Raw genomic sequence first — 20618 nt, 5'->3', positions numbered from 1 at the left:
GATATTAACAAGTCATAGGACATTTGAAGCTCTTTTGTTCATGGAGAATTCATTGGCTCTGTTTTTCAGGAAATATTCTTTTTTTTAACCTACCCTGATGTAGAAAACTGTTCTTGTGACACTTGACTGCAACTCCAGCCCACAACTGAGAGGTGACTCCATATTGCAACTTCCTGTTCAAATTCAATCCTCAATCTCAAAATATTCATCATTCACAGTAAGAAGATTGGGTGTGCTACTTCATTTCAGATTCAGCTCAGAAGACATTAGTCCATGAAACAGAGAGAAAAATGTTTCTTATAACATGTACTAAGACCAAAAAATCAATAATAGCTGTCAATACTAAAAATGCCAAGTCAGTAGAGGGGACTTGGTCAAAAAAACTTGATGTTGTGAAAGGAGTCCTAGGAAGCTTGAAAATCCCCTTAGCATTTTTTTCATTGCACAGGTAGAAAATTATCTGGAGCATTGACAAAGCACATCTCAGAAATTCTTTAAACCATCCTTACAAAGACAATTAACTACATACCAGCTTGTTTCCCTCTACATGCTCTCTAGAAACATAACTAACCAGCTACTGAAAAGGGTTGCATAAAAAAGAATATAGCAGCCAAGGTGAAATAATATAGTTTAGATTATTCTCTCCTTCTACTGATGCACTTAAATGTGCTGATTTCAACTGCAAAATATTAGGAGACTTAGTACTTACATGTTCTAAGAATATTTAAAAACATAAAAATGATTCAGTCAGCAACTTCAAGAATCAGGTTGTATGTAAATAATGACTATTAGGGGAATGTAAACCTGTGTCATGACTTCAGTTTTAAGCTTCACATTTGCCAAAAAAAAAAGATTTAGTTCCAGGACAACTGAAATACTGCAGGAAATCATCTCAAATTTTGACATTTAGTTTTCAGAAAAGGAAAAAGTTTTTATTGTAAACATGCTTCCTGACACTTGAAAACAATGTTTGTCTCTAAGTTTTTTAATGTCATGATTGATAATATACATTTTTAATAAGCCAAAACCTAAAGAAATCCAATTGGATTTTTTCAATCCATTTGGAATTTGTTTAGAAGTTACCTATGCAGACAATGGTGATTTTATTTTGTTTTCCAAATCAGAAGGTAACCAGAGCTCATAACCTGGAAATCATCTCAGAGTTATCTCTGCTGGAGATATCCCAACACTAGAATATCAGAATCTGTTCCACGTTGCAGCATGTAACAGCATACACTTTCATCTTAAGAGCTGTGCAAGACAACTGGCACTGCCTCGCCACTCTTAAACTTTCAAAATCATCTCCAAGGTGCAAATCATCAGAGTCATCTCTGACACATCTGTACGATAAAGGAAGCTTCAACACTGGATGGTTTCAAAATGTACATGACTCAGTCCATCAGATGATAGGATAAGAATAGGTACGTTACAAGAGTAAAACTTACATGTTTAAGATTTATTCTGAGAATCATCATTGCCAAATCACACTCTTTATGTTGCTGCTCCATTGCCTATAGAAATTAGGGGGGAAAAAAGGCATTCTTGATAGCACATGCTGTCAAGAGAAGTGATCGTTTCATTTTCTGACACACAATGGCTGCACAAAATACCTCAGATTATATTTAATGCATTAATGACATAATAAACTTGAATCAAACACTGCCAGGACCCCAGCAGTGTTTTTTCTGTGATCCCTCAGTAGCAGCTGCTAAATAGAAAACTTTTGTATTGGAGTCACATTGTGTTTTGTGTAATACTCAGGTCTTCTTCTGGAGCAAGGCAGTGAAAGGCTACTCATACACATCGTGTCTGGCTCGCTATTCCACAAAGTATTTTAGCTCTAATCCACAGACTAATGTTCCTGCAGTTTTTGAAATAGAAATCTCCTAATCCTGGTATCTGAGACAGTACAGCATTCAGATGATAAAAGTGTGGGTTCATTTTCATTTTTCTCTGTTTATAGGTGTCAATTCCTTTCTCAAAAGGTTGGTTGTAGAGCATGGCAGGAACTAGTTTTTCTCTCCTGCAGAAATGTTAGTGATTTCAATTCCTTCTCTTTGTCTCTCTCCATACTTTTACTTCAGATGAACTGAAAACCTTTTAAGAGTACTATACAAAAATTCAGAGGAACCATCCTCAGACAATACTGTGAGCAGAAACAAGAATTTTAAAACTGGTTTTGTTCATTATAAAACACTTCTGGCTAAGTTTTGTTCAATCTTCTGTGTTGAAGGTGTAGGAATTCATTCCATTAATAATTGTAATAGTGCAATATGGAATAATTAAGTCTCCTTTCTGACTTTGCATTGACTCATTCCCGTCCTCTCATGGATAAGAGAAGGGGGGATCCTCCAGCACAGGGATGATAACAAACAGTTTGCACAGAGGACAAAAGGAAATAACATGTTTCAGTAGTGAATTTCCTCTATAATGCAAGGGCTCTAGTACAACCATGAATAAGGAAAACCCAGATTCAAATCCTCAATCTAATACATTTTTTCTTTACACAAAGGGAAACAATTGTAAGTGGAAAGGCAGAAAGACCCGGTTCAGAGTAGCTAGGATTTGAAATCTCAGTCCTAATCACCTGCACCCCTGAAGAATATCTACTGAGATAATGATTTTCTGGGGAAGATAACCCTTCAGTCTGTATCTCCTACTTGCCTTTCTTTAGCTCCTGAAAGATTACCCTGAATCTGAGACACTTTCTTTGATAAAGTGGGGAAATATTTTACATGTTTACCCTAATAAATGGATATTAAGAACTTGACATTTCCCAGTAGAAACCTAATTTGTCATAATTTCCAGAAAACTCCAGTTAGCTGCAAATGTGTCACATCTAGAATCATAGAATCACAGAATCATTAAGGTTGGAAAAGACCTCTAGGATCAAGTCCAGCCGTCAGTGCAACACTACCATGTCTCCTAGACCATGCCCTGAAGTGTCACATCTACACGCCCTTTAAATACCTCCAGGGATGGCAACTCCACCGCCTCCCTGGGCAGCCTGTTCCAATGCCTGACCACTCTTCAGTGAAGAAATTTTTCCTAATATCCAATCTAAACATCCCCTGACGCAGCTTGAAGCTGTTTCCTCTATCGCTAGTGATATCGGAGAAGAAACCAACACCCACCTCGCTACAACCTCCTTTCAGGTAGCTGTAGAGAGTGATAAGGGCTCCCCTCAGCCTCCGCTTCTCCACGCCAAACAACCCCAGTTCCCTCAACCTCTCCCCATAAGACTTTTCCTCTAGAGCCTTCACCAGGTTTGTTGCCCTTCTTTGGACACACTCCAGCACCTCAATGTCCTTGTACTGCGGGGCCCCAAACCAAACACAGAATTCAAGGTGCAGCCTCACCTGTGCCAAATACAGGGGCAGGATCACTGCCCTGCTCCTGCTGGCCACACCATTGCTGATACAAGCCAGGATGCTGTTGGCCTTCTTGGCCACCTGGGCACACTGCTGGCTCATGTTCAGCCGGCTGTCAACCAACACCCCCAGGTCATCTAGCTAGATTCAGCAACTGCTATTCGTGACACAGTGCCAATAGCACTCACTCAAACAAGCAAATGAGTACAGGATTGCAGATCTGACTGACCATTTTCTCTGGCCAACATGATAAGCCTACTTTCTCACTGCTTTGGTACTCAGACATGATGCACGTGGCCAGAGTCAACTACTAACCACTCCTGTTATTTTTTACGTCTATGCACAGTTGTGTTTCGTGCAAGGGAAAAACCTCACACAGAAAGACTTCCAAAAAATGACATTGCAGATAATTCATAAATATTCTTTTCTCTCAAGCAATGCTTAGATGAATGCAGAGTGGATGACCAAGTGACCTACATTTATTGCTCTTTCTAGTTGGAGTTAATTGAAGGGTTGGAATAAAGTATCTGTATCTGGAAATTCTTTACATTCCTGTAGACAGCATGGCAACATTAGCCCCTTCCTGAAGAGCAGAGAGAATACGATGTTTTGTTTCATCTCTGGAGTATGTGTAGGCTCCACATGGTCCCCTGAACATCCACTCTGAGGTGCTGGCTGGACTGTACCACAGCTGCTTTGTGACCTGCAAATCTACATTTCTTCACATGCTCTCTAAAGCACAAATTTAGGGGAGATCTACACATGCATTGCTGTGCACTTGGGTCTTGTTCTAATTTGGCATCAAGCCCCACAATATATAAAAAATATTAAAATATTATTTATTCTCTCACTGCCAGTACTTATATTGGATGTATTTGGCAGTACAACCACCTGTGCTCTTCAACCTGTTTAACAGGAGCCAATTAGGAGGCTGACAATATAGGAGACGCTGAGATATTACAGCAGAATAGCAGATCAGAGAGCTATCGATGCTATTTGTCAAAGACAGAGACACGGTACTGTAGGAAGGGAAAGGTAATCCTGGCCCCTGAGGAAGCCTGGACTACAGGGCAGAGGAGCAAGGGTGTCTTTAGACGGGTCAGCTAATACTGCTATAGTCTTGCATTGTGTTGCACTGGGGGCTGGGGAGGGGGGAAAGACAAGAAAAGAAAATTTTTCTTCCCCAGAAGGGTTTATAACCTACAGAGACAAACAGATGTTATCCCAGTTTACAGATAGGGAAACTTGAGTTATAATTACCATTAAATGACTTAATTCACTATCTTTAGCAAAGGAAGGAGGGAAAACAGAAAACTAAAAGCAATGTATTTCAAGAGGGCAGACTTCAATAAACACTGTAAAATGGTGGGCGAGATCTCCTCGGAAACAAGTTGAAGTGACAAAGGAGTCCAGAAGAGTTGGCAATTCTTTAAAGAAATGACAGTGAGGGTACAATCAGAAGCCATGCCAACATGAAGGAAGGATAGGAAGTGTAATCAGAAAACAATTTGGCTAAACCATGAGCTCTTCAATGACCTGGAGCTAAATAAAATGTACAGGAAGTGAAATCTACTTTGAAATACTAAAGACAAGTACGAATGAATAGCATAAATATGTGGGGGAAAATTCAGAAAGGCGAAGGTACAAAAAGAGAGGAAATTAGCAAAGGAAGAAAAAGCTTTCTGTAAGCACATTTGCAGTAAAAAAGAACTCCAAGGAAAAACAGTGGTTCACTGCTAAATGGAGAACAGGCTCCTGCCAGATGAGTCCCAGAAAAGTGAAATATTTAGCGCCTTTTCTATTTCAGCCTTCACTGGAAAGGTCAACTGTGACTAGATGCTTGAAAGAACCAAGGGACAATAACTCAGGTTACAACAAGAGAAGATCAGATTAGAGAATACCTAGATAAGGCAGATGTTTCCAGTTCATCGGGGCATTAGGAAATTTATCCCAGGATACTTAAAGAACAAGCATTAGTAAATCTTTTAGAGAGCTTATGCAAGATGAGTAGGGTCAGAAGACTGAAGAAGAGCCAGCCGACCACCTATCCATATGAAGGAGTAAAGAAGGAGCTGGGGAATTATCAGTCTGACAGTCTAACTTGATTCCTGGAAAAATACTGAAACAAATAATCTAACTACTTGTAAGCACCTAGGCAGTAACAAGGAGAGGAGTAGCAGCCAACATGGATTTGTCAAGAACAAATCATGTCAAACCAATCTAATTCCTCTCTACAACAGGGTAAAAAGCCTTGTGGGTAGAGGAGGAAAAGAAAATTGCACACATCTTGACTTCAGTGAGGTTTTTGACACCGTCTCACATAATGTTTTCATAAGTAAGCTTAAGAAAACACAGTCAAGATTAAAGTACAGAGAAAGGGTATGCAAAGCTGGTTGGAAATCTGCACTTTAAGAGTAATTTATCAATGATTCAGTGTCACAATGGTACAATTGTATCACGTGGGAATCTAGGTATGGCCAAGTTCAATATTCTCATAAATTATGAGAAAGAAAGGATAAGAGTGTGTTTGTTGCATTTACGAATATAATCGAGCTCAGGCAGGCAGTCTGAATCTCACACTGAATGATTGAAAAGGAGTCAGAAAAATTGTGACAAATTGGAGAGGTGATCTGGAAAAATGAGGCCCAACTCGATAAGAACATGTGGAATATATTCATGTAGGTGTGAATAACAAATTGTTCAAATACAGGACAAAGTACTGCTGGAGAGACAAAAAGATGATTTGGAGACTACGGTGAATCACAAACTGAACATGAGTCGACATATTACACTGTTGTTAAAAAGACAAACATCACACAGGTGTGTACAAACAAAAATGTCACCTGTAAGACATGTGAAACATCCCTCCCGTTCTGCTTAGCCCTGCAATTCCACCATCCAGCTTTGGGAAGGACTGACTGTGCAGCAAGAATGCAGAGAAAAATATGACCCAGGAGGAAAGAACAGGGATTGTCTTGGACGAGGGGGAGTCTGAGAGGGGACATGAAAAAAGTCTTGAAGTACTTGAGAGACAAAAGGAATAAGTTCCTATATGCTGAGGTTAGGATAAAATATATGGATTTTAACTGTAGCAAGAAATCCAACATTAAAAATTAATTTGACAAATATCTGTCAGAAGTAGTTTAGGGAGACGTGATCCTAACACTAAATAGATAGATAGCCTAAAAGATTTCAGAATGTTCCTTTTACCCATCTTTTCCTTGCAAGACACGCTGTGGATTTCAGGGACACAGGTCATGGATGATTAACCATGATTCACATGGGGCATCTAAAATCAAGCAGAAAATTGAAGCTTGACCTTAACAACACCAGTTCAAGTGTCTTTACCTCAGAATATCTTTCCTCTCCCTTCCTCTCTCTCAGTAAATAGATTACACATGTAGAGTCTTTATGCAACAAATGACGCAGTAAAACTTTTTCGCATAGTAAAGGAAATAACATTGAAGTTGGGTTTTTTCATTTCTGTTTTTGCAGTCTTTGTTATCACAATACAGGTGAAAGAATCTGATGCCAAAACAGAGTTTTCTAGTGGAAAATACGTTACAAATATACAAATATGCTATTATACTTCTGCATAATTGGATACTAGTTGATTAAAAATCACCAACAGAAAGCATTTTGAAACAGCCCCAAAAAAACTCAGCTCCCTCATGTAGTATGTGTCAGTATAGAAGAGAGAAATGACACATTCTGTTTATTATGCCACATTTACAATTTAGGATGGATTATCAGTGACAATATTTCTTTTATAGAAATAGCACATGCCATTTTTTTTATTAGAAATTGTGTGAATAGCAATTAATAGCCTCCTTTGCTGTGTTAATAATACACTTCTACCCAGTAAATATTGGCTAAATAATTAAGTGAAGGATTTTTTTCCTTTTCAATCCCCCATGCAATTTGCTTAATTTGATAGATTTTAATCGGAAAAGTGAAGACTTGGTTAATATTTAAAAAACTAACAGTTAATCATGGTCTTTTATGCTGCCTGTGTGTATCAGCTCCACCAGAAGAGGCATGCTGTTCTAGAGGGACGGCCAAACCAAAACTGAGGTACTAAAGATACCGAATGGTATATTTGAAAAATGGACTTTTAAAGAACGTGTAAATGCTTTTCACTTTCTGAAATGAATTATGTCTAAAATACTCTCAAATCCCAACCTATTCCTTGCATATATGTTTTGGCACATATATTCTCTGAAAGTTGTGGGAATTGAACATCTCACTGCTTAGATGCCTTTGACAGTTCTCTTTTGTATTTAAATAACTTGGTAAAGCTCTCCTGATTTAATAACTGATGATTATGCCTCCAGTGGATAAAGGAAGTCAGACACAGAATGCAATACAGATACCTAGTATTTCCATTTACAGGTTTCCTGAATGGTTTAGTACTCCCCTATACTTTTAATCTGAAGTAGTTCAGTTTTAATCTGAAATAGTAGTTATTAGTAGCACCCATAAATCACTTTCTACAAGCAGTGGTGGCAGGGAAAGGTGTTTTCAGTGCTCTGCAGGTCTGTCAAAATGTTTGTAGAAGTAATTCACACTTGCAGTGACTGAACTTATGAAAGTTTTGCAATTAATTTCAAATAAAATCTCTGTAAATGAAGGGCTAACTCCTGCCCTATTTTTTTTCTTGTGCAGGGTGATTACAGGCAGTAGGTTTGCTTTATGTAAGATACAATAAGACCAGACCTAGTTAGTTATTATGAACTCCATGGTTTGTAACGATTATCTGATATTTGAACATTTCATTCGCATTAAAATAAGACAAACTGGGTGTTTAAAACCCCTGGACAACTTTGAAATTTCCAGCCAGCACATCTGAATTCTGCTGAGGGTCTGACTCTGTATATGTTCACGCAAATCCTATTAAAGTTGGTGGAAGTCACAAGCATGTCTCTGGGGCAGAGTGGGACCCCCTGCTATCTAGTCAGTGCAAATTAACAGCTGGGAGTGGAAGGAATGTAAAAAAGCAAAATCTCTTCACAGGGCCACATTGATATGCAAGGGATTTGCTTGTCAGGGTGAGATGTGTGATATGAAGTGAATGTTTATTGCACACTGCAGGGAGCTTCCAATAGTAGCCAAAAGGAGATATCTATAGTAGATCTGGATCGGAAGCCATCTAAAAGCCAAGACAGAGTGAAAAGCCTTTTGATACAGAATGCCTTTGTGATGCTGCTTATTTCTCATTAGAGAAAAAAAAAATTGCCAACATTTACAAATTGAGAAAGAGGAAATTGGGAATCCTGACACTTCACCAGCACTTGTAACTTGACTATTTTGCTCTATTTTGAAGTGTGCTTATCTATAGCTGTGGGTTGATGCACAAAGCTCAGTAAATCCCAGCAATGTTCCCACAGGAACACAGGGAGAGAGGAAAAGATTTTCAACAGAAGTGGTGTTAACTTTAGTTTGATAAGGTGGGTGAACAGTCATGGTCCCTGACCAAAAACACAGGCGTGGCTGGTACAAAAGACACTCACTATCCCTACCTCCCTTACTGGAAAACTTACATCCTTTTGATCACATGTGCCCTGGAAGAAAATATTACGGACTTTTACTCTGTGTTGTGTTTGGGTTGGCCTGCTAAAGCTTTCCTCCAGGAGAAGCTTGGAGAAGGACGTCGTTTCCTCTTCCAACAAGGAGCAGAGGCAACTAACCCCTGATTTCTTCTATTTACTGCTGAGCTCTGTTCAAGCGTGTGGTACGAAGGCAAAGGTTGCTGCTGCTTGCTGCTGCCACTGCTATGCAACCCCCCACCCTTCAGGGGGACCAAGCAAGTGTGCCAGGTCCTTGCTCAGGGAAGAAGAAGATACCCAGTGCCGATTACCTAAGGGTTAATCTCTCTGCCACAGATTCTTCAGAAGAAGCAGCCAACCAGATGAACAGCACCACACTGGCTGTTTAGGCTGAAATCACCTATAGCGCTTGGGATTCAAATGCTTTTAGTTGCTAGTTACATATGTTGATAAGTTTCATATGTTACTGCACAAATCATAACTGCACTACTAATACAAATAACAATTTGAATGATCCCCTGCAGATCAAGAGCTGCTTTCCAAAAGAAATTTGCAAATTACTTTTTTTAATGGCTGCATCAGTGAACTTTGCACTCTATTCATGGACCATTTTTGAATAGAAAATGAGGAGCATCATCAAACAAATCACTCATTTTGAGATACTTGCTATGCTCTCACTAGGAGCAGTACTAAATCCAAAAGTAACACCCACACACATCCCAGTACACTTAACCAGTTGGTCCAAATAGATAGCACGAGCCAAAGCCAGAATGAAAAGTGCAAACCAACACAACTGGGAGAAAGTAAACTGTCACATGCAGACAGAGTTGATGGACACAGAAGCTGAAGGTTTCTGTAGAGTTAGACAACAGGACAAGGTTGGCTGTGAAGCCCATGGGGAACCTGCTGTCCTGCAGGACATCAAGCTTGCACTGACGAGTGGGAATGGCTCCATGCAGTCCAGCTGCCGAGGTGACACAGCCAGCTGTCCTCACTGTCCAGACAGCTGGGACGTCTCAGCTGCTCAGCAATCAGTGTCCAAACCACCACAGTTTGTAATGTGGCATTTTGAAGTGAGCCATCACACTTTGCCTCAAGACCTTCACTATGAGCTTCTAGACTGGATCCACATAGAGTCATTTGGGATGTCTCTGGGTAGGGTGCTCAGCAGTTACACCAGTCCACCAGACCAGCCCTGCTGAGCCCCAGCTGGCCAAATGTATGAAAGACATTTGCAGATAGAACAACTCCGGGTCTATCTTCAAATGTATTTAGTGAGGGTGTCTTGTGCCTACCTGTAGCCTCTTGAGCCCTTCTGAGTCCTGCTGGTCAAAGTCTGCTTCTTCAAGTGCAATTTTCTGCTAGTGCTAATGGGAATTAAAGGAGATAGCTACCTAAATGCCACTAAGGATCAGGACATTAAGGCTATGGACTCCTGTCTACTCCTGTGAGGAAACTCATAGGATTTATCTCTTCTTAATGCTCTGTCTTTCTCTTCTTTCAGACTGAAAATTCAGATTTTTCCAGCAAGTGCTGGAGCAGGGGCTATACCAGTATGTATTACCAACTTGGATTTAATCCTAATTATTTCTTTCCCACTGAACACCTGCATTTGGGTTTCTTTCCTCTAGTCATGCTGGCTAACATGTTTCTACAGTCTGTCTCAGTTTAGGTTTGTGATTGCAAGGGTGGGGAGGGGTGCTAGAAACCTTTGGCGTCAGCAGGGCATTTCTCCCCTGATCTCAATAGCAGCTCTGACTTGGAACCCAGGACCAGTCAGCCAGAAGACACCGGCCCCCAGCACCAGCTCTCTTTCTACCTTCCTCTGGCACTAAGTTCAAAGCAAAACTTAGGAAGAAATTACAGCTATGTCCCTCGAGCCCTATGACTCAGCACCGGCACACCAGCCTTCCACGTGAGGAAACATAGCGCAAAAAATACCTTCCAGGAGGCTTCTGCCTAATGCTGGAAAGCACTGATGCACTCTGGCTCCAGGGAGAGGTAAAAAGTTGATTGCCACCTACTCAATAACCATTTCCTTCTGGGTGATCGATGGAGCATCATCAAAGACCAGTCTGGTGTCAGGCGCCCGTTAGCTATCGGAGGCAGAGGATGGGAACAGCTCTGTGATAGATGCTTACGGAGAGGGAAGCAGTAAAGAGCATGGCAGTAGTAAAAGGAATCAAACAGGCTTCCTGCTGAACGGAGGAGCAGGCAGTAGGATAAACGAAGGGACATTGATTGAATCGGAGCATTTTTTTAAACTCAGAGCACCAGCTGCAGCACTCTTATTGCACCATGTAAAGTCTCTTCCAGTGCATGCTTGGTGACATCTTGACACACTGATTTTAGTATAGCTTACTCTGTAATCCCTGGGGGCAGATATCTGAGCTCTGAACAGTGCTTTTGAGTCATACCTGCCAACTAAACTTATTTTCCAGTTCCCTCCCTGCCAAGGTCACTGAGTTTCTGATCTCAGAAGCAAAAGCTTTACAGGAAAGGTGAGTGGAAAGAGGAATGAAGGCTTGTGCTGCTCCTTCGGGGTACCAGCTGGTGCAGCTCAGCCAGTGCTGTTTGCAGGCAGCATTGGCTGATGTTACACTAAAGCTCTCCCACGTAGGCAGAGCAAGAGGACGGGGGGAGCAAGGCTTCCTCAGAGCCACAGGCTGTCCTTGTCTTGCTTTGGAGATTGCATAGTAAGACAATCTTCACACAGGGCTGTAAGCTAAAGCCAAGTTTTTCTTATATCTACAAGAGAGCCTGGAGCAGCCCGGATGAAACGGAGTAACTGGTGGCAGGGGAAGGGGCTGTGGATGAGAGATGCCTGTTCCCATGCTGTGCACCTCCAGCTGCTGGCAGGGCTGGAGGGGGCAGCGAGGAAACCCTAGCTCTTGCACTGGCTGCAGGAGCTGCCTCCTCTCCCATCACTGCAGGATTAGGCAATGAGAGAGCTCCCAAAGCAAAAATATTCGGGTATGAATGGGAAGGTCTTTCCTTCCCCTGCCTCAGCTAAGCTGCTGTGTTATAACAGCTTTTTAAATATCCTCCCCAGCCCAGTCTGTGAGATGCTGTTACACAAACCTACATGTTATCAAACACGTGGTCTCTACCTCCATGTCTCTCTCATGCTGGTACTGCTTTGCCGTCTGAGCCAGCCTGGCTGCACGAACAGGGCTCTCGCACACATACTTGCATGCATATTGGCACAGGGTGACTGAAGAAGTTAATAAGCTTCAAAGCATGCGACGTGATAATCAGAAGTTCACATCAGGACAAGAAGAGGACATCAGGGCCTTGCAATGGACAGATAAATGAACTTTGAGTCCTATGTTCCCTGTGCATTCATACAGACAGACTCATTTAACAACGGCTGGAAAAGCAGTCGGGGCAATGGTACCTGTACCCCCCATCATCAATACTAACCAACTTCCAGCTCCTCCCCAGGGCAGTGGATGGTATTTTATGACTCATCTCTTTTTATGTTACCCCTTCCACAATGTGTGAACCACTGGGGTTTGGGATTCAGTGTGCACCCACAGCATGTTCTTGGGGAGAAGAATATTATCGCCAAGCCTGAGTGCAGGCCCTTGAAAACACTGGGGCAATGGTTTGCTTTCTACACATATTTCATGAAACCATCAGACAGAAGAAACAACCAGGGAAGATGAAACTGCCTCAATTTAAGGTGAATAGCACCCCATAACAACGAGCCTTACGGAATAAGGAGGACTACTGCTCCAGGAGCAGGCAGAAGACATGAGAAACAATTGTGAAACAACTGGATAAAATAAACAAAGCTTCAATCAGTAAATGTTTGGAAAAATCACATCCAAACTAAGGCTTTAAGGCATAAATTTTCTCCATGCAAAAATAGAATAAAATATATCCACCAATTCAACACCATCACACACCTATCTAGGGATACTGTGAAGGTACAGAACAATGTGCATATAAAACACAATAAATCTATGTCTTATTTGACTCATACTTTGAATTTTTCACAAGAACTGCTTAAATATTTTTTTACATGACTAAATTGTTTTGGGAGTAACATGAGACTATGTTTAATAATATGAGGAAAACTTTGAATGTTCATCTTCCAGATTTTTACTTAAGGAAGTATTAGTTGTTAAACCTCGGCATTTTTTTTTCCATTCCAGATCAGTATTAAAATATTTCCCATTTCAACCAATCCAAAATACAAAAAATAAAAAAAACAACTCTGAAAAAATTACTTTGCATTAGTCACAAAAACTTGAGACTGAAAAATTTTTTTGGCTTTATCTTCCCCACTTTTCAGGGTTAATTTCTAAACTGAAAGGCCACATCAACTGAAAAGTCAAAATCTTTGCAATAGGTAACTACTAAAAAGAAATGCTGCAATATTTAAAGGAAATTCTTTGTTTCTTTTTCTCAATTAAATTATTCCAGTAATTTGACTCAAGTTCTATCCTGACCAATATTTTTAGCAATCTTCTGTTTCCAAAAAAGAAAATTATCCATTGTACAGTTTTGATATTTACCAAATGGCCATCTCTTATAACTGGAAAAGTTAGCAGAATAAGGGAGTAAAAGAATGGGTCCAAACACAAGCACAGTAAATAAACTGATTAGTCTTGTCTAACTCTGCAGTGATTCAGGATGTTACCAAAAGGGATTTCTGAGCACCGGTTTACAACAACTACCTTCACTGCCTGTTCAGAATCCTTCCAGTGAAGAATATATATATAAATACATTTTAATTATATATACTTGTATACTTACAGATACATTTTTAAAAGATCTTTTGAATAATTGCCTTTAAAACTTATATGAAATAAAAGTGTATTTCAATGTAATGTGTACTCCCACAGGCACATATATATCTAAACCATGCACTTTGGATCATAGGAAATGTTTTACTGCATGTCTTAAAGGTATCGAAAATTCTGTAAGGGAATAGTTTTGAAGATTTTCTTATTATTATTGATGTCCTTGGAAAATTCAGCAAATGTTGCAATATGATGGCTACACCAGAGAAGTTCATTATAACTCCATAGCTTTCTTTTGGTGCTACATAAAAGGCTTTCTTCAAAATGTTGCAACATGTTGTACTGCTTAGCTGAATTGACAGCATATTTTCTTGTCCTTCAGACATCATCAGCCACACCTGGGAGTGGAGGACTCCAAAGGACACACAGGTTCAGCGAGGCGATTGGGGACCTGATGGTTGTAAGAGGTGTACAACCACCAGCCTGATCATGGGTGTCCTGAGCCAGCCTGGACACGGCAAACCAAGATAGCAAGCCAAACAGCCCGAAGTCTGTCTTGTTTGCTGTCAAATACAGATAGCTGGGGCAAGGAGAAACACAGAAAGAAAAGGCGGGGGGGGGGGGGAGAAATTAAAATGTTAAAAAAATTTATTTTTAAAGTTACACTATGCATTCTTTATGCATAAAATCCATGAAAATTCCAGGAAAAAGGCTGTCTACCCCAAAACCATTTCAGCTTTCCTGTCAAACCCACTCCCTTCACAGCCATCTCCCCCTGTGCCAGCAGCAGTGTAAGGAGAGACTCCAAAGGACACTAGGAAAATATGTTATTGCTCCAGAGTAACCTCAAGCCCAGGGGCCAGAACACTAGCTGTTATAAATTGCTATATCGACTTCACTGGAGCCCAGGTGATTTACTTCAGGGTCCCATTCTTCACTGGGTGTACAGAGACCACAACAGAGCACAATATACGCACCCGTCATCCTGCCTGTCCTCCATCACATCACAAAATCCCCATAAAAACTGGGTCTTGCAAACACCACCACCCTGAGCCAGTCACAGGCAGGAGATAGGATGCTCCTTTCCCCCAGGGTCATGGCCTTCAAGATCCTGCCTCTCACTTCTAAAAAGTCATAAAATGAAAATATTCACTGAAGTAATCCCAGGTCCTGCCTGGAGAGGAAGCAGCAGAGTCCTCTTGGTGGGGCTGCCTGCCTCTGGGATACATCCACCCCCAAAATTAGCTCTTGGAAATGGCATGGGCATCTTAACGATCTGTGTTTAAAAGAGCTTGTCAGATAAGGGCAACGGTAACATATCATATGCAGCCTTCTGAAAACTCACTGAGTGTGATTCTGGTCATCCCTTTTTAAGAAAGCTGAATGCACAGGGAAATAGGCACAGAGGAAGGCTACAGAACTGACCAGGGACATGGAAAGCCTGTTTTACAAGAGGAGAAAAGATGTACAAGTTTTGTTTAGTTTTGCAGGACAATGGCTGACACAGAATATAGTTGCTGTATCTAAATATCCCATACTGATAAACACCACAGAAGAACTATTTAAGCTACAGGATGATTGTTGGCACAACTGGAGCAAGCCGGATGTGAAGACACTCAGTGGGGAATAGGGATTTTCTAACCATCAGAGGAAGAAGTTTTTGAAAATGTAAGAAAAGCTGTGAGATTTTATCATGAGATCCAGTTAAGTAAGCCATGGAAGTTTGTGATATTACTATAGCAGGGGGACTGGAATCAACAAACCTTCCCATCCCTTCCACCCCTACATCATATAAAAGCCAAAGGGGATTTTGCCACGGATTTACTTCAACTTACTCTGAAATGTCAACCCTACCAGCATTTGCATGTGGCTCAATCAATTCTGGGTCTTCAAATGATTCACCACAATTTTTCAGACCAGATATGGACTTTAAGCTAACTGAATGGATAAATTGTCTCTTCGGCAGCAGGACTCCAGACCTGGGTGTGTAGATCTCAGCACATAGAACAAACTGTAGTGGCCACAGATACAGTTTATTAATCAATTATCTCTGTGTATTGGAGACCAGGATCTTCCTGCAGCTGCTAAACCCAATAACATACAATGACAATTATGTAAACTTTCATGGAACTCCAGAAAAGCTATCAGCGGTTTCCTGGCTGTAATTTTTGAGCTGATCTAATCTGACATATGGTGATTTCTTGAGTCATTTGATAGTGCAGAGAGCTAAGTAAACCCTTTTCCAAACAGCCATAAAAAGCAGCCCTGCAGTTTTTGCTACTTTTGGAAACCCAGAAGCATGTTGCTGCAAACAGTCAAGCATGAACACAGGAAGGATTAGATCTTACAGCAGATCTTGACCTTGGGTGCATCAAACGCTTTTAAAACAGAAATATGTTTTCAGATAAACAACCTATTTTTATAAAAGGGTCAGTTTTCTGTGAAAGAGCATGACTTTTCATCAGAAACTGAAAAATCTAACAGACAAAAATCTTCATCCTAACATAGTATTTTTTTCAACAGTACACTTGCTCAAAACGTTCAGTTTTCAGCCACTTAAAATGAAAATATTTGTAACGGCAGCTGAATTTTCAGTGCAAAATGACACTAGTGATGCTTCTGCCATTTATGGAAATTTATTCTGCAAATAAATTTCATCCAGACATTTTCCAGTGCCATATTTTAAAGTCTGTCTTAACTGGATTTCTGTTTCTTGCTTTAGCTTAGGTCATTTGATTCTCTGAGAACTGATTGATCCTGTAAATCAACTATCTGTATATCTAAAGAACCTAAATTTCAAACTTTATAATAGGATTGCATATCCAGGCCTGTCCCTTAAATATCTGGAAAACACAGACCATTAGAAAACCTGTCTCAGAACGTCAGTCTTACAACTGATACCTACAGAGCAAAACAGAGATTAGCCTAAAAAATTTATATTAGCTTATGCTGAACTGTATAACATGCTTAGTAATAAGACCACATCTAAGTTTAGTGGAAAGCAAATGTTTGCAGGAAACCAAAGTACACAAAAATGGTGGCTCATGATCATGCAGCAGCTCCTGGACAGAACGGAACTCATCCTGCTTCACCTCCATCAGCGTCTTAATAATAAGGACTCTGAGTGTAGATGAGATTACTTGTTTCCACAGAGGAAGTCTTGCTTAAATTTGCTGTAATTAATTTATGAGCCAGTGACCCACTCAGAGGGATAAGGGAAGGTGCTGGTTGTGTGAAGGGATTTGGTTCCACCAGCAGCTGCAGCTGCTGCCGGTGCCCTATAGCAGTTGGCATGTGGGGAGATGAAGAAAAGGGCCTAACCAAAGAGCAGGAAAAAAGCAGACACTGGTGTGAAGCTGATTTCGTGCCTGCAGCTGAAGCAGTAACAGAGAATATCAAATGTCAGAAGAAAGTTTATCCTTGCAAGCTTTCCAGCCCCATTTTGCACAACAAAGAGATCTGGCTAGTTCAGATAAGGAGTGGATGAACATCCCAAGTTTCAGTTGCTTATTTATCTGAGCCACTCCACCCTTTGCTAAACATCTCCATTCCTAGAATGATGCAAGTCCCTTGACTAAAACTACAATGAGCATTACCAGAATACCAGTCCTACTGTGATCTGCCTGTCCCACCCCCAGAGAGCCATCAGAAAACCTGATTCTCTCCTCCCAAGTTAGCAGAACTCCCACCAACCTCAGTGGCACCAGTACCAGGCCTGGGTAAATGTTTTTGATCCATACACAAGTTGTCTTATCCAGTCATTCTCAACAAGGGACGATATTCCCACACACACCTTTCTTAAACAAAGCTTTTCCTTGGCTTTGTTTGTACAGCAATTTAAACACCTTGCACGGAAGGGATATTTTTCTCCAGTTGCCAGAACAACTGCTCACAATAACTGAGAAGACTGTGTATCAATAGGTCCCTGTGAAGAAGAGAAAGGACAACCTTGTCATGGCATAGACATTTCTTTCCCTTTCAAACCTTGCAAGCTTTAGTCAAGTCCTTATCTCTCTCCACCTGTATGTTCAACCTTTTTTGATCTGCTGATTTAAAAGACTCTGCTTGATCAAAGAGCAAATCCCTGTATAGAAAATGGGAGTCAGTAAAGAGTAGGCTCACCTTCCTTAGCTATCTTCTACAAATGTGTTGGAAGTGGTCCCCAGGTCTTCTTCGATGATCCACATATGGAAAATCTTTCCTGCTCACTAGTCTTTCAGAGACATCCAAAAAAACAACCCTGACTTCTTGAAATGTCACTTATCCATCACAAAGATGGAGCTGCTTTCAGGAGAGCTAAGCTGCAAATCATTTGCTCAAGTCTCAGTACATTAGAATTGCTGTTCCGTACCTGACTAAAAATATGGAGAGGGCACAAGTTCAAATGCACATCCAAATGTGGTACTTTTCTCTACTAAATTCAAAATTATTATTCTTAAGTGAAAAACTCTTTGCAGATTTACTGCATCACCTATGCAGACTAGATCCTCACAAATCCATGGGCCTTGATGGGATGCACCTATGACTTCTGAGGGAGCGGGCAGATGTTCTTGCTGAGCCACCCTCCATCATCTTTAAGAGGTCTTGGAGGACAGGAGAGGTGCCCGAGGACTGGAGGAAAACAAATGTCACTCCAATCTTCAAAAAGAGCAAGGAGGACCCGGGCAACTATAGCCCAGTCAGCCTTACCTCCATCCCTGGAAAGGTGATGGAGCAGTTCATCCTGGAGGTCATCTCCAGCCACGTAGAGGAAAAGAAGGTTATCAGAAGTAGTCAACATGGATTCACCAGGGGAAGACCATGCTTGACCAACCTGATAGCCTTCTACGATGGCGTGACGGGCTACATCAATAAAGGGAGAGCAGTGGATGTTGTCTATCTTGACTTCAGTAAGGCATTTGACACTGTCTCCGATAGCATCCTCACAGACAAGCTTAGGAAGTGTGGGTTGGATGAGAAGACAGTGAGGTGGACAGAGAACTGGCTCAACAACAGAACTCAGAGGGTCGTGATCAATGGATCAGAGTCTGGATGGAGGCCTGTCACTAGTGGTGTTCCCCAGGGGTCTGTGCTGGGTCCAGTCCTGTTCAACATATTCATCAATGACCTGGACAAAGAGACTGAGTGTACCCTCAGCAAGTTTGCTGATGATCCCAAGCTGGGAGGAGTGGCTGATACACCAGCAGGCTGTGCTGCCATCCAGTGAGACCTGGACAGGCTGGAGAGCTGGGCCAAGGGGAACCTCATGAAATTCAACAAGAGCAAGTGCAAGGTCCTGCCCCTGGGGAGGAACAACCCCATGCACTGGTGCAGGTCAGGGTTTGACCTGCTGGCAAGCAGCTCTGCTGAGGAGGACCTGGGAGTGCTGGTGGGCAGCAGGTTGACCATGAGCCAGCAATGTGCCCTTGTGGCCAAGAAGACCAACAGTATCCTGGGCTGCATTAAAAGGAGTGTGGCCAGCAGGTCGAGGGAGGTTGTCCTCCTCCTCTACTCTGCCCTGGTGAGACCACACTTGGAGTACTGTGTCCAGTTCTGGTTTCCCCAGTTCAAGGACAGGGAACTGCTTCAGTAAGTCCAGCAGAGAGCTACCAAGATGATCAGGGGACTGGAGCATCTCCCATATGAGGAAAGGCTGAGAGACCTGGGTTTGTTTAGCCTGGACAAGAGAAGACTGAGGGGGGATTTCATCAATACCTAGAAATATCTAAAGGGTGGATGTCAGCATGATGGGACTAGGCTGTCTTCAGTGGTGCCCAACGACAGGCCAAGGGGCAATGGGCACAAGTTGGAACACAGGAAGTTCCACCTCAATATGAGGAAAAACTCCTTTCCTGTGCGGGTGCCAGAGCAGCGGCACAGGCTGCCCAGGGAGGCTGTGGAGTCTCTTTCCTGGAGACATTCACACCCCACCTGGATGCGTTCCTATGCCCCCTGCTCTGGGTGTCCCTGCTCCAGCAGGGGGGTTGGACAAGATGATCTCCAGAGGTCTCTTCCAACCCCTGCCATTCTGTGGTTCTGTGATCTGTCACCCTGAGGGTGGTGGACCCTCGCTGTCTCACCTTCTTCTTTCATCTGACATCTGCCTCCTGCCAGGTCCCACAGACACTGTTAAACATCTTTTACGTTCATGTGTAAGTGAATTAGTTCATAGCATTTTCCAATATTTTCACATCTTCATATGTTTCACCTTAATGTATCCTCCTTTTAGTGTCTATTTCCATCTATTTCACTTTGCTGTCAGACTTCAACCAGTTTAGACTGAATAATCACTTAGTCTGTTTTACTCCATATGTAAATCAATCTGTCATGTTATTCGTTTGACAAAATTTTAGCTATTGTTTGTATGCAAGATGCTACACATTGTTAAGTTTCATCCTATGGCATCAGCACAGTTAAAATTATCTCCAGGTTTGTCTCCCTCACAATTCAGTTTCACCTTCTAATGAGCTAAAAATTAACAAGGTAGATACAGGTCATTAAATTTGTGTATTCATCTTTACCAAAACCAAATGGCACAGCTGCAATAGAACACATCATTTTATGCATTGCTGTAGAAAACAACATAACTCCAGGAATTTCAGACTTTAAGCAGCATTTTTCTAAGACTGATAATTATTACAATGCGCAACATACAGAATTCCCCTAGACATCGTCTGCAGATAATTTATCACTGTAGGTCTCTGCACAACCTTAGGACCTGACCTGAATATGGTTCCTTGTTTTTTCTACACTCATGTATGATAACCTGGCATCAGTTTGCAACTAATCAATTAATAGGTCACTCATAGACTGTGAGGTAGTCAAATATTAACATGAGAAGAGAGGAAGTGACCTCCTCCCGTCACTGCAAAACCTTTGGAGTGGTGACTTCAGTGGGCAACAAAATATTAACCAGCTCTGCTGGGATCTCCATGAATGAACTTCCCACTCTCAAACAGTAAAACTTTACT

The sequence above is a fragment of the Phalacrocorax aristotelis genome, chromosome 2 (genome assembly GCF_949628215.1).
Source record: "Phalacrocorax aristotelis chromosome 2, bGulAri2.1, whole genome shotgun sequence".
NCBI lineage: Eukaryota > Metazoa > Chordata > Aves > Suliformes > Phalacrocoracidae > Phalacrocorax > Phalacrocorax aristotelis.
Note: the sequence above shows the minus strand (reverse complement) of the source record.